Source organism: Rhinolophus sinicus, chromosome 4, assembly GCF_057876585.1.
Source record: "Rhinolophus sinicus isolate RSI-liver-muscle chromosome 4, RSI-T2T, whole genome shotgun sequence".
Lineage (NCBI taxonomy): Eukaryota > Metazoa > Chordata > Mammalia > Chiroptera > Rhinolophidae > Rhinolophus > Rhinolophus sinicus.
This window is the reverse complement of record NC_142504.1, coordinates 65,476,115-65,487,175: the sequence shown is the minus strand read 5'-3', so window position 1 is coordinate 65,487,175 and position 11,061 is coordinate 65,476,115. Positions and strand designations below refer to the sequence as shown.

The 11,061-nt window shown below is 33.4% G+C and overlaps 1 pseudogene; it reads left to right on the top strand.

The window, feature by feature from the left end:
• Positions 1–2,054: 2,054 nt before the first annotated feature.
• Positions 2,055–3,722, top strand: LOC109435506 (solute carrier family 41 member 2-like; annotated as a pseudogene).
• Positions 3,723–11,061: the final 7,339 nt, after the last annotated feature.

Below are 11,061 nucleotides of genomic sequence, written 5' to 3'. Positions count from 1 at the left end.
TGCTTACTGAGCACTTGAAATGTGACTATTGCAAATGAGGTACAAATTTTTGATATTGTTTCATGTTTATCAATTTATATTCAAATAGCCAGCTGTGGCTGATAGCTACCATATTGGACAATGGAAGCATCTATGCATTTGCGGAATTTATCCTACACATACCAGTATTACAGAGTTATTGATGGAGGTAAGATTTGAACTGGATATGTTTATTTTTAAAAACTAGATTCTCTTGTTCTGTTTTTCCGGAGCTGCAGTATCATGCAGTGTCTTACAGTGCATCCTTGTGGTCAGGCAAATCTTGGTTTAAGTGCCAGTTCTGCAAATAACTTGCTTATGAACTTGGGTTAGTTATTTAACCTCTTTACAACAAACTTTCTTCTTTTACAAAGTGGAGATAATAATAGTAGCTCTATTACACATTATAGATGTTATATAATAACATGGTTCATGGTATATGTGCAGAGCTCAATAACAATTTGTATTATATTATATCTGTATTATTATTACTTAAATGTAAAAATTCATTTCAAATCATTCTTTAATTTAGTCACTAAAGCAGAATCCCAGAGACCTCTACCTAGTCACACTTTCTTGGATTTATTTGAGGTAATGATTAAGATGAAAGCGTAACACTATATCTCCTATTTTTTCAAATCTCAGATAAGGGTGAAAATAAAAGCTTCTTATTCAGTCCAGCATTTTCTAAAATTGTTTTAAATGGATGGTGTAGAGATTGTTTGGTTTTGTCTGCCATAGTAATGATTAAAGAGGGTAAGAAGATTTCAACAACTATCTGATATGGAGGCAAACATTTTCCTGTGTGTCAGCCCCTCGCCAGTCCTAAGTACATGACTTTATCTCTCAAAGCAATAGGTCATTGGAGCCATAGCAGTTGCCAGGGTCCACTTGAAACTATGTGGCCTCAGAGTCCTAGAATTGCTTCCAGTTTTCCAGTTCTTTCCCAATGGAACAATCCTGGAGGGAGGAAAAGAAATCATACTTAAAAAATTAGTCTTTCAATCCCTCTGCCCTGAGAACCAAAAGACACAGGCACATAATTAAAAAAAAAAAAAAAAAAAAAAATATTTGGCCCTGTGTTACTGCTCTGTCAAATATCAGATGTTACCAATATTTTATATAGATTGTATTATTTTTTCCAGAGGAGTGTATCACAGTTAGCCAGGTACATATTCATAATGGTATAAATTAATCTTGTTGACTATTACATTAAATCCTGAGGAATTGCTGACTGTGCTTCAGAAAGCCAAGAATTTTTCTCATATGAAGGTTTTCTAAACACAAGCCAGATTTTTCACAGTTCAAATGTCAGGAAGTTATGTTCATAGGGCAAGAATCACATAGCCTGCAATGCCTTTAGGCAAGTCGACAACATTTATAACTTTGATTCAGCTATGGGGACATTTGGACATTGGCAAGGGTGGCAAGGTAAAGACACTGTGCTGTACAGTCTAAAAACTCAATTTTATCCGGCTTTGTTGCAGCAAAATGATTGTCTGGCTCATGCAGAAAATCCAGTGGGCTATAAGAATCACAAGTGTTTCAAAAATCTTGTTGATTCGGGGCAAAACAGTACTCTGCAACCTTCTTGGTTCAACTTTGTGGCTCATACAAGTGTGTATGTTAAGGTGGACAGTAAATGTAGCCCACATTTAACATTAGAAACAGAATTGTGGGTAATGATGTGAGAAGGGGCCAAGTAGAAAGAGCCCCAGGGCTGGAGCCGCAGATGCTTGGGAATGAAGTGAATGGCCCTTTCATTCCCCGCCCGTTGGGTTCCCTTCCTCCTCCATATGGGGCAGGTGATACTCAAGGGAGTCTTGAGTTTGACTGGGGTGCTGTGTTTGGTGCTCTTAGATCCAATTCTTGCTTTTGCTACTGAACACTTTTTCTTAGTGGAAACATTATTCTTTTATATACAGTGAAATCAACATCTTAATTTAAAACCAATGTTTGTGTAGTTCTGATTCAACTCCTATGGTTCCTCATGAAGCTTGAAACCTAAGAAGTAAATGGTCTGTTGCAATGAGAAAATGACTAATAGTAAAGAAAGATCTATTACTAACACAACAAGTAGTGGTCCAACTAGTGGAAGAAGTTTTGCAAAATGGACTTAAATTTAACACATTTCAATCTGATAAGTTTTTTAACTTACTGCTGAGAATGATTCCAGTCATTTACCAGAAAAGTCAGAAAGACAGGCATTAAAAAAGCAGCCTTTGGCAAGATGGATTATAATTGGAGCTCAGACCTTTCATAATAGATCAGAACAACATATGGAGTATCAGTTTTTCAGAGCAGTCTATTCATGGCAAAATTCGTCAAGGACTTTCAAGCTGTAGCCAAATGTAGGATAATTATGCCAACTGTAATTAGTTGGAATTACACTGTAGGAAGGGAGGCTCTGAAACTACTGCCATGTTAAAAGATGAAAGTGTTCCTAATGATGGTGAGGAAGATAGCGTTGTAAAAAAATATAGAAGGAATCTGGTGGCATTATTACATTGCAAATACATGCTAACTGGCTTTGGCACACTTTCAGTTGGTGTGATTTTGGATATAATACAGAACTGAGAAGGTGCAATGGTTTTAGATTTTTTAAGATATTGGGATGGGATGAATACATTTTGTGTGAGATGAGCATCGATCTTTGGGTGTTAGAGAGTGGACTATAGTACTCAGAATAATGGCCCCACAATGATGTCCATATTCTAATCCCCAGAACCCATAAACCTGTTAACTTATGTGGCAAAAGGGACTGTAAAGATGTAACTAATTTAAGTATTTTGATATAGAAAGATTATTCTGGATAATCTGGGTGGGCCCAGTTGAATCATAGGGATCCTTATGAGAGGGAGAGGCAGAAGGGTCAGTGTGAGAGAGGAGATAATGATCATGGAAGCAGAGGTTAAAGAGAAAGACAGAGACAGAATGTGTCAAGGAATATAGGCAGCCCCTAGAAGCTGGAAAAGGCAAAGAAACGTATTTTTCCCTAGAACCTCCAAAAGGAATGCCATCCTGCTGACACTTTGATTTTAGGAATTTGGATCTCTAAAACTGTAGGATAATAAATATGTGTTGCTTTAAACCACTAAATTTGTGGTAATTTGTTACAGCAATAATAATAAGAAAATAATACAGAAGTGTTTTTGAAAAAATGGAAGTTTTTGTTGTAGTGTAGCACTTCTTGGTCTCAAGGGAACTTGGACATGACATTGGCATCCAGATTATCCACTGCAGCAAATGTTAGGAAGATGGATTCATCTATTGAAAAGTAGAACCTAATAATTTGCAAATTAGCCTTAATGTACATTCAGTCGTTGATTTTCTTGCAGGTGTGGCAGCAATTATTTGGGCTGGATTCCAGAAGGAAAATACTACCTTGATCATTCCACACTTTTGTGCTTTATCAGAGTAGCAGCTACCTTCATTGAATTTCGTACAAGGAATAATAATGGTTGGGATTATCACTGGTTCAAAGGAGAATGAGATAAATCCTGGTAATGTCACTATACCCATGGCTGCTACTTTTGGCAATCGTATAACTCTTTTGTGTAATCTTGGGTAAGTCAGGGTCTGTAGTCCTGTCTCAAGACCTACTGCTACATATAAGTGGTGCCTTTTTCTTGGTTCTAACTCCTATCTGAATTGTAATAGCTGCCAAACATTCAGTCACAAGGACAGTTCTCTGTTCAAGCTGAGAGTCTCCTGTGGGGACAGAGCCAGGAGTGCAGTTTCCAGACTCTCGGCCTCACATGGGAAGGTGCTGGCTCAGGTAGTAAATGGCCATCAACTGTGATTTGATGGCCATCAGCTGTGGCTAGTTGGCCATCAGCTGTAACCAGTGAGCCATTGGCCACTAATATAACTGCTGTAGCTATGCTAGCAGAAAATGGGGGCTAGCAAGAAGATGGTGGCTGAGCTAGCAATAGTGGATTGCAGTTAACATGGTGGCTTGCAGCTAGCAAGTGAGGTTGGTTGGCAAAGAGAAGTGGACGGCAGGTTGCAGATAGTGTGGCTCATGCTTCCTGTGTCTCCAACCCAGCCCCCAGAGAGAATATAGTAGTATGACTCCCCTATCTATGGCTCTGTGGGTGTTCCTTTTTGGCCTCACCATATCCTGCGTTCTTATGTGGGGAGTGGGACCAAAGTCCCCACATGACACCCTGCGTAACACCTGCCCTCACAGCTATGGCTAACGGGACTTTGAGCCATATTATGGAAACAACTGTACCTGACCCAACTTGAGATTGTTGTTTATGCATTGTTGTTATACCATTTAACGATGATATCAATAGTAATTTAGTGGCCATTAATGCTAGTGGGATTTCTATTTAACTCCATTTGTACAGCACTCCAAGAGAATTGCCTGATGAACCCAAAAGTGATTATTACCCATTTATGGTCTAGGACTTAATAATAAGCCTGATGAAATGCCACTGAATTTGATGATTTCTCAACATTTTATTACTTTACATGACTCATTTAATAAAAAGTGAGCACACTTCTTTAACTGTAATCTTCATAGTGATATATTTATTTGCTGCTTTGTTACAGCTCTTTATCCTATAACACTTCTTGTGGATTTCTGACTGAATGGCCCATTACTTTTGGAGACAAAGAAAGGACTTAATAGTTTTTCCATCCCCTACAAGGGAATTCGTTGGTCAGTTTTATTAACCTTATTTTATTTTTCCTTTCTGTGGTTTATTAGGGATAGGGAGAAAGACATTGTAGATTAAAAAAGTACTACTATTGTCAGATGATAAAGAAAATGTATTTTGGTTCATCCTCAATATTAAAGTAAGAGTTTGCCTTTTCCTGGTAAATTGTATTTGGCCCTGACTAAATTGAATGGGCTTAACTTAAAAAAAAAGAAAGAAAAAATTTTGTGTTGAACTAGAATGAAGAGTATTCATGCTGCCTTTCACAGAATAAATGATAATTTCACATTGCCATAGGTACAAGCTCAATCTCTGGAATTAATTAAATAGGAAAGGATATAGAATATTCGCAATGAATAAATCTAAAACCACATATGTAGAAAAAAATCTATTATTGTTTAACTGGTAATGCATGGTTAGGGAAAATAAAGCTCTAGTCCAGCCTTCCCGATCTCACAGATGTGTTATACTGTAAAGCAATCTCTAAATAAAAGAGGATCAACTGAGTTTATCATGGTTTTAACCATGCCCACCTCCATGCCAACTGAGGATAAATTTACCAATTACTTGTTGCTAAGAATCTAAAAATGTTCTGTTTAGCATAAGATAAAATCACTTTTACCTGCATGTCTGAATTACCATGAAAGTGTTCTTGGAAAGTTACCCTGAAAATATTTAGTGGCTTGGAAAGATCTTTAATGAAAGCAAGGGATCATTTTTGATTATTGATTTGTTAAATGATCATTATCATTATTTTTCCCATCAGAAAATGTATAAGTAGTCAAAAGCAGAAAGAACCTGAGCTTCCTTCATAAGAACAAGATAGTATGAAAAAATCTTATTGTGTGTGTGTGTGTGTGTGCATGTGTGTGCAATAGAGAGATAAAAAATTTTGTTAAAAAGCTAAATCTTGCAGTTGTTGATAGCAAAAATCATAGAGCTATTGGAATATTATCATCATGAAGTTATTATTTAACACATTTCATTAATATACTTTTATTATTTGATTTAAAAGTTTAACTGATGTTGAGAATTTAGTACTCCTTATCTACATAATAGTGTTTTGTTTTTGTTTTCCCTAACTAAAAAGAAACTATACTGGTCAAGAAAGATGGTTGGTCGAGTAACAACTGCCAAGAATTCATCTCTCCATCCAGACAACAATTGTACTGGCAGAAATGTCTGAAGTAACTATTTTGAAACTATTGAATCTATTAAAAGGCTTACAGATTTCAGGGGAAAGACTGGCTGGTAAATTGTGGTTAATTTCAGCCTTTAACATGATAGCAGCTACCAAATCCCTATTCCCCAGCCCCATGGCAGGCGCCTATGCATGAGTTCCTAATGTGGCCTGCTAGAGACAGGGTGAGCAATAAGGACATTTTCTTCTACATACTGGGATTCTGTGATCTGATTGCTGATTGCTACTTTTGAATGCTAAGGTGCAGGCACAGAAACTGGCCACTAACAATGTTTCAAACTTTATAAGTTGAAATTTCTTCCAGGGGGTTTAAAGTTAAATCAACCTTTCACCCTCTTTCCTTTTGTAGGTGTCTGACATTTGAGGATTAGGACACCAAAAGCAGCTGCACATATGGGGAAATTTATAAAGCTACCACCCACATATGTCCAGGGAAAGATTTAAGCTCCAGAATGACCTGACAAGACCTTAAGCTTATATTTTAGACTGATCCCCAGTACTGAGACATCCTTCAACAATCAAAAAAATAAAAATAAAAATAAACAAAGAAAGAAAGAAAGAAAAGAAAAGAAATAGAAAAAAAATACCCAACAAACCCTGGAGAAAGAGGAGAATCTGATTTCTAGAATTACCACATTATCAAATTCAAATATTCAATTTCTAATAAACAAACAAACAAAAAAATCACAAAGTATACAAAGAAATGGGAAAATATGGCCCATTGAAAAGAACATAGTGAATTAGCAGAAGCTTCACTGAGTTCGTCCAACCATAAGACACACTAGACAAATACTTTATAAACAACTATGTTAAAGGTGCTCACACAGCTAAAGGAAGACCAAAAATGAGAGCAAAATGTAAATGTCAACAAAGAGGCAGCAAACCTAAAAAGAAACCAAAAGAAAATTCTGAAGTTGAAAAGTACAAATAAATAAAATGAAAAATTCACCAGATTGATTCAAAAGAAGATTTTAAAAGGTAGAAGAAAAAAATCAGCAAACTTGAAATAGGGCAATTGAAATTATCAAGTCTGAGGAACAGAAAGAACAAAAGATAAAGAAAAGTGAACAGAGCCTAAGGGTCTTGTGGTACAATATTATAGGCATGAACATATGCATTGTGGGAGAGAGAGAGAGAGAGAGAGAGAGAGAGAGAGAGAGAGAGAGAGAGAATATTTGAAGAAATAATGGTTGGAAACTTCACAAATTTAATGAAAGATACGAATTTACAGATCCAAGAAGCTCAACAGATTCCAAGTAGGATAAATCAAAGAGACCCACCCTAAGACACATTATAATCAATTGAAAGACAAAGAGAATTTTTAAAACAGCAAAAGAGACATGAATCATAAGATATAAGTGATCCTCAAGAAGATTATCAGATTTCAGACTTGGAGGCAAGAAGTCAGTGGGCTGATGTATTCAAAGCACTGAAAGAAAAACTGTCAATGATAATTTTATACCTTGCAAAATTTACTCTCCTTCAAAAAAGAAGGAAAAATTAAGACTTTCTCAGATAAAAGCTGAGGGAATTCATTATTACTAGACTAACCCTACAATAAATGTTAAAGGAATCTTTCAGGTTGAAATTAAAGGGCCTTAGACATTAATGCAGAGCCATATGAAGAAATAAAGATCTCTGGTACAGGTAAATACATGGACAATTATAAAAGCTAGTTTTGCTATCTATAAGAGACTCACTTTAGATCCAAAATCACAAATAAATGGAAAATTAAAGAATGGATAAAGATATTTTATGCAAATAGTAACCAAAAGAGAGCTGAGGTGGATATACTAATATCAGACAAAGATAGAGTTTAAATCAGAAAAGGTCACAAGAGACATAGATGGACATTATATATCAATAATAAGTTCAATAGAGCCAAAGATATAAATTTACAAATGTTTACACACTTCCTTTATTTTATTTTAAAGCATTTGTAAAATGCTTATTTACTTTTGAACTAAAAGATTGACAAGTTCTTGAATTTCCCAAAGAATTTTATGTTGATTTTTTTTATTTTTTTATTTTTTTATATTTATTATTTAATACACACACAAAAAAAATGCCTAGCAGGCATATTTTTCTGCATTTACTAACAATTTTAGTCTAGGGCATTCATAGTCCAAAGAGCATTAAATACTATATGTATACTACCATTGTATAAATATAATTGATAGTATATATAGTATTTATAATTCACCTTCCAATTTGCCTTCCTTTTAACTTACATACTACTTGACATCTTTATTAATTCCACAAATTAGATATTTTATATTTTGTGCAGAGTTTGTTTAGTTTTATGTATGCATTTACTTTTTTCTCACTATTCCTTCTTGTATCCTTTGCATATTTGTAGTACATCCCTTAAGTTTTGTTTGTCTCAAAATCAGTTTATTTGAAATTTTTAAAAGATAGTTTTACTGGAGATACAATTCAAAGTTGAAAGTTATTTCCTTTAAGGAGTTTGAAGATGTAATTCCTCATTGACTTGCTTTTTCTTTTTTCATTTTGCCAATAAGAAATCTGCTGACAGTCTAATTATTGTACTTTTGATAGAATATATATTAATCTCTCTTAGTTGCTTAAAAATATCTCTGTCTTTGGTGTGCTGTATTTTCATTATAATGTGATTTGGAGTGAATTTTTGTATTTTATTTGGAATTTGTTAGTCTTCCTGAGTTCAAAGTTTCTTTTTGGACATTAACTCTAGTAAATACTGAGCCTTTAATTTTCATTTCTACATTTATTGAGTTATAATTTGTGTATAAAAATTCACCCATTTTAAGTGCACAATTTGGTAAATTTCAACAATTGTATATAGTCTTTTGCTGCCTCAATCAAGACATAAAACTGTTCAATCACCTTAAAAAGTGTACTTGTGCATTTTTGCAATTGTGCTCTTCCCAAGTCCTAGCCTCATAAAATGATTGATGTTCTCTCTGACATTGTAATGGTGCTTTGCCTAAACTTTATACAAATATAGTCATATGATATGTAGTATTTTGTTTTTCACTTTTTTGCTTAGCACGTTCTTTAGATTTATCCACTTTGTTGTTCACATTAACATTTTGTTCCTGTTTATTGTTCTCCTATTTTATTTCATAGTATGTGTCTCACAATGTGTTTATCCATTAACTAATTGATGAATATCTGGGTTGTTTCCAATAGTGATGGTATTATAAATAATGCTATCATAAACATGTTTAATTAAGCATTCCATAAATGTATGTTTTTATTTATCTTGGGTAAATACCTAGGAGTGAGATATGTGGATCAAATAGTAAGTTTATTTTTACATTTAAAAAATACTGCCATAATATTTTCCAAAGTGGGTTTAATATTTTGAATATTTACAGGTGATATATTAGGGTTCCAATTCCTACACATTTTTGCCAACACTTAGTATTGTTAGCCTTTTTTTTAATTTTCAGCCTTTCTAATGAGTGTAGTGATATCTCATTACAGTTTTAATTTGCATTTCCCTAATGACAAGAGATGTTGAGCATCTGTTCATGTTTTATCAGTGATTTGTATCTTGTTTTGTGACATGTCTATTCAAACATTTTACCCTTTTTATTGGGCAGTTTTCTTCTTATTGTTGAGTTACAAGTTATATGTATATATAAATGTATATAAATGTGTACATACACACACACAGGATACAGCTTTTTGTCATGATTATAAATATATTGTATCTGTATTATAGCTTAAATATTTTCTCAAATATTTTTGAACAGTTTTTAATTTTGTTTTGAAATACATTTTTATTTTTATGAAGATCCCTTTATCAATTATTTTTATTTAGTGGTTCTTTTTTTTGGTCTCTTTCAAGAAACTTTTGGCTAACTAGTAATACCAAGATATCCTTCTATTTATTCCAGAAATGTAATAGATTATAGCCCTTTCATTTAGGTCCAACATCCATTTAAATTTAATTTGTATTTATGATAGAAGGCAAAGATTGATGTTTATTTTTTTCCATGCAGATATCCACATGCACCAGTACCGTTTGTTGTAAAGAATAACTTTTTTCTGATTTAATTACCTATGTGCTTTGTAAAAATCAATTGTGAGTCGATATTTTTAGTCTCTAGTTTGTTCCATTTATGTCGCTATCTAATTTTATGCCAATATTATGGTTGTTTGTTCTAGCTCTACAGTAAGTTTTGTAATCAAGTAACATATACTCTTTAACTTTGCAGTATTTTTCAAGATTATTTGGATGTTCTACATCCTTTCCCTTTCCAAATGACTTCAAAATAAGCTTGTCAATTTATTCAAAAAATGTTTGTTCAGACTTTTAGTGGCACTGAATCAAATATATAAATCAATTTAGGGGAAATGCATCTTAAAAATACTGAGTCTCCCAACCAATTAATTCAGGTGTTTCTAAGACTCCTTTGCATTGTTTTGTCGTTTTCAGTAATATCAGTGTTGCTCATATTTTATTAAATTTATTTCCAAGTATTTTATGTTTAAATGTTATTATAAATGAAATTGGTTTTCATATTTTTATTTAAATACAATTGATCTTTTTAGTTGAAATTATATCCTGTACATTTGTTAAATTTACTACTGAGTTGTAGTAGCTTTTATTATAGATACCCTAGGATTTTCTATTTTTAAAATTATGTCATTGCAAAGATAGTTTTTCTTCTTTCTATGTGATTTGCATTCCTTTTATATTTTTTATGTGCCTTATTGAACTGGGTATACAATATAAATAGAAATTATGAGGCAGAATATCTTTGATTTGTTCCTCTCTTTAGTAGAAAACATTGAGCTTCTCAACATAGAGCATGATATTAGCTGTAGATTTCCCATGCATATCCTTTATCAGGCTTCAGGAGTTATCTTTTATACCTCATTTTTAAGAGTTTTTTCTTTTTTCTTTTTTCATCATAAGTGGGTGCTGAATTCTACCAAATAACTTTTCCATACCTAATAAATGATGATATGGTTTTCCTCCTTCATCTATTTATAGGTGAGTTACAATGACTGGTTTTCAGATGTTAAACCAACCTTACAGTGTTGTGATATGCTTCACACAAAGATGACATATTATTATTTTCATATATTATTGGATTTAATTCGTTAATTTTTTGTTAATGAGGGATATCGTTCTAGAGTTATAATTTCTTGTCATGTAGTTTTTGAGTTTTGGATTAGAAG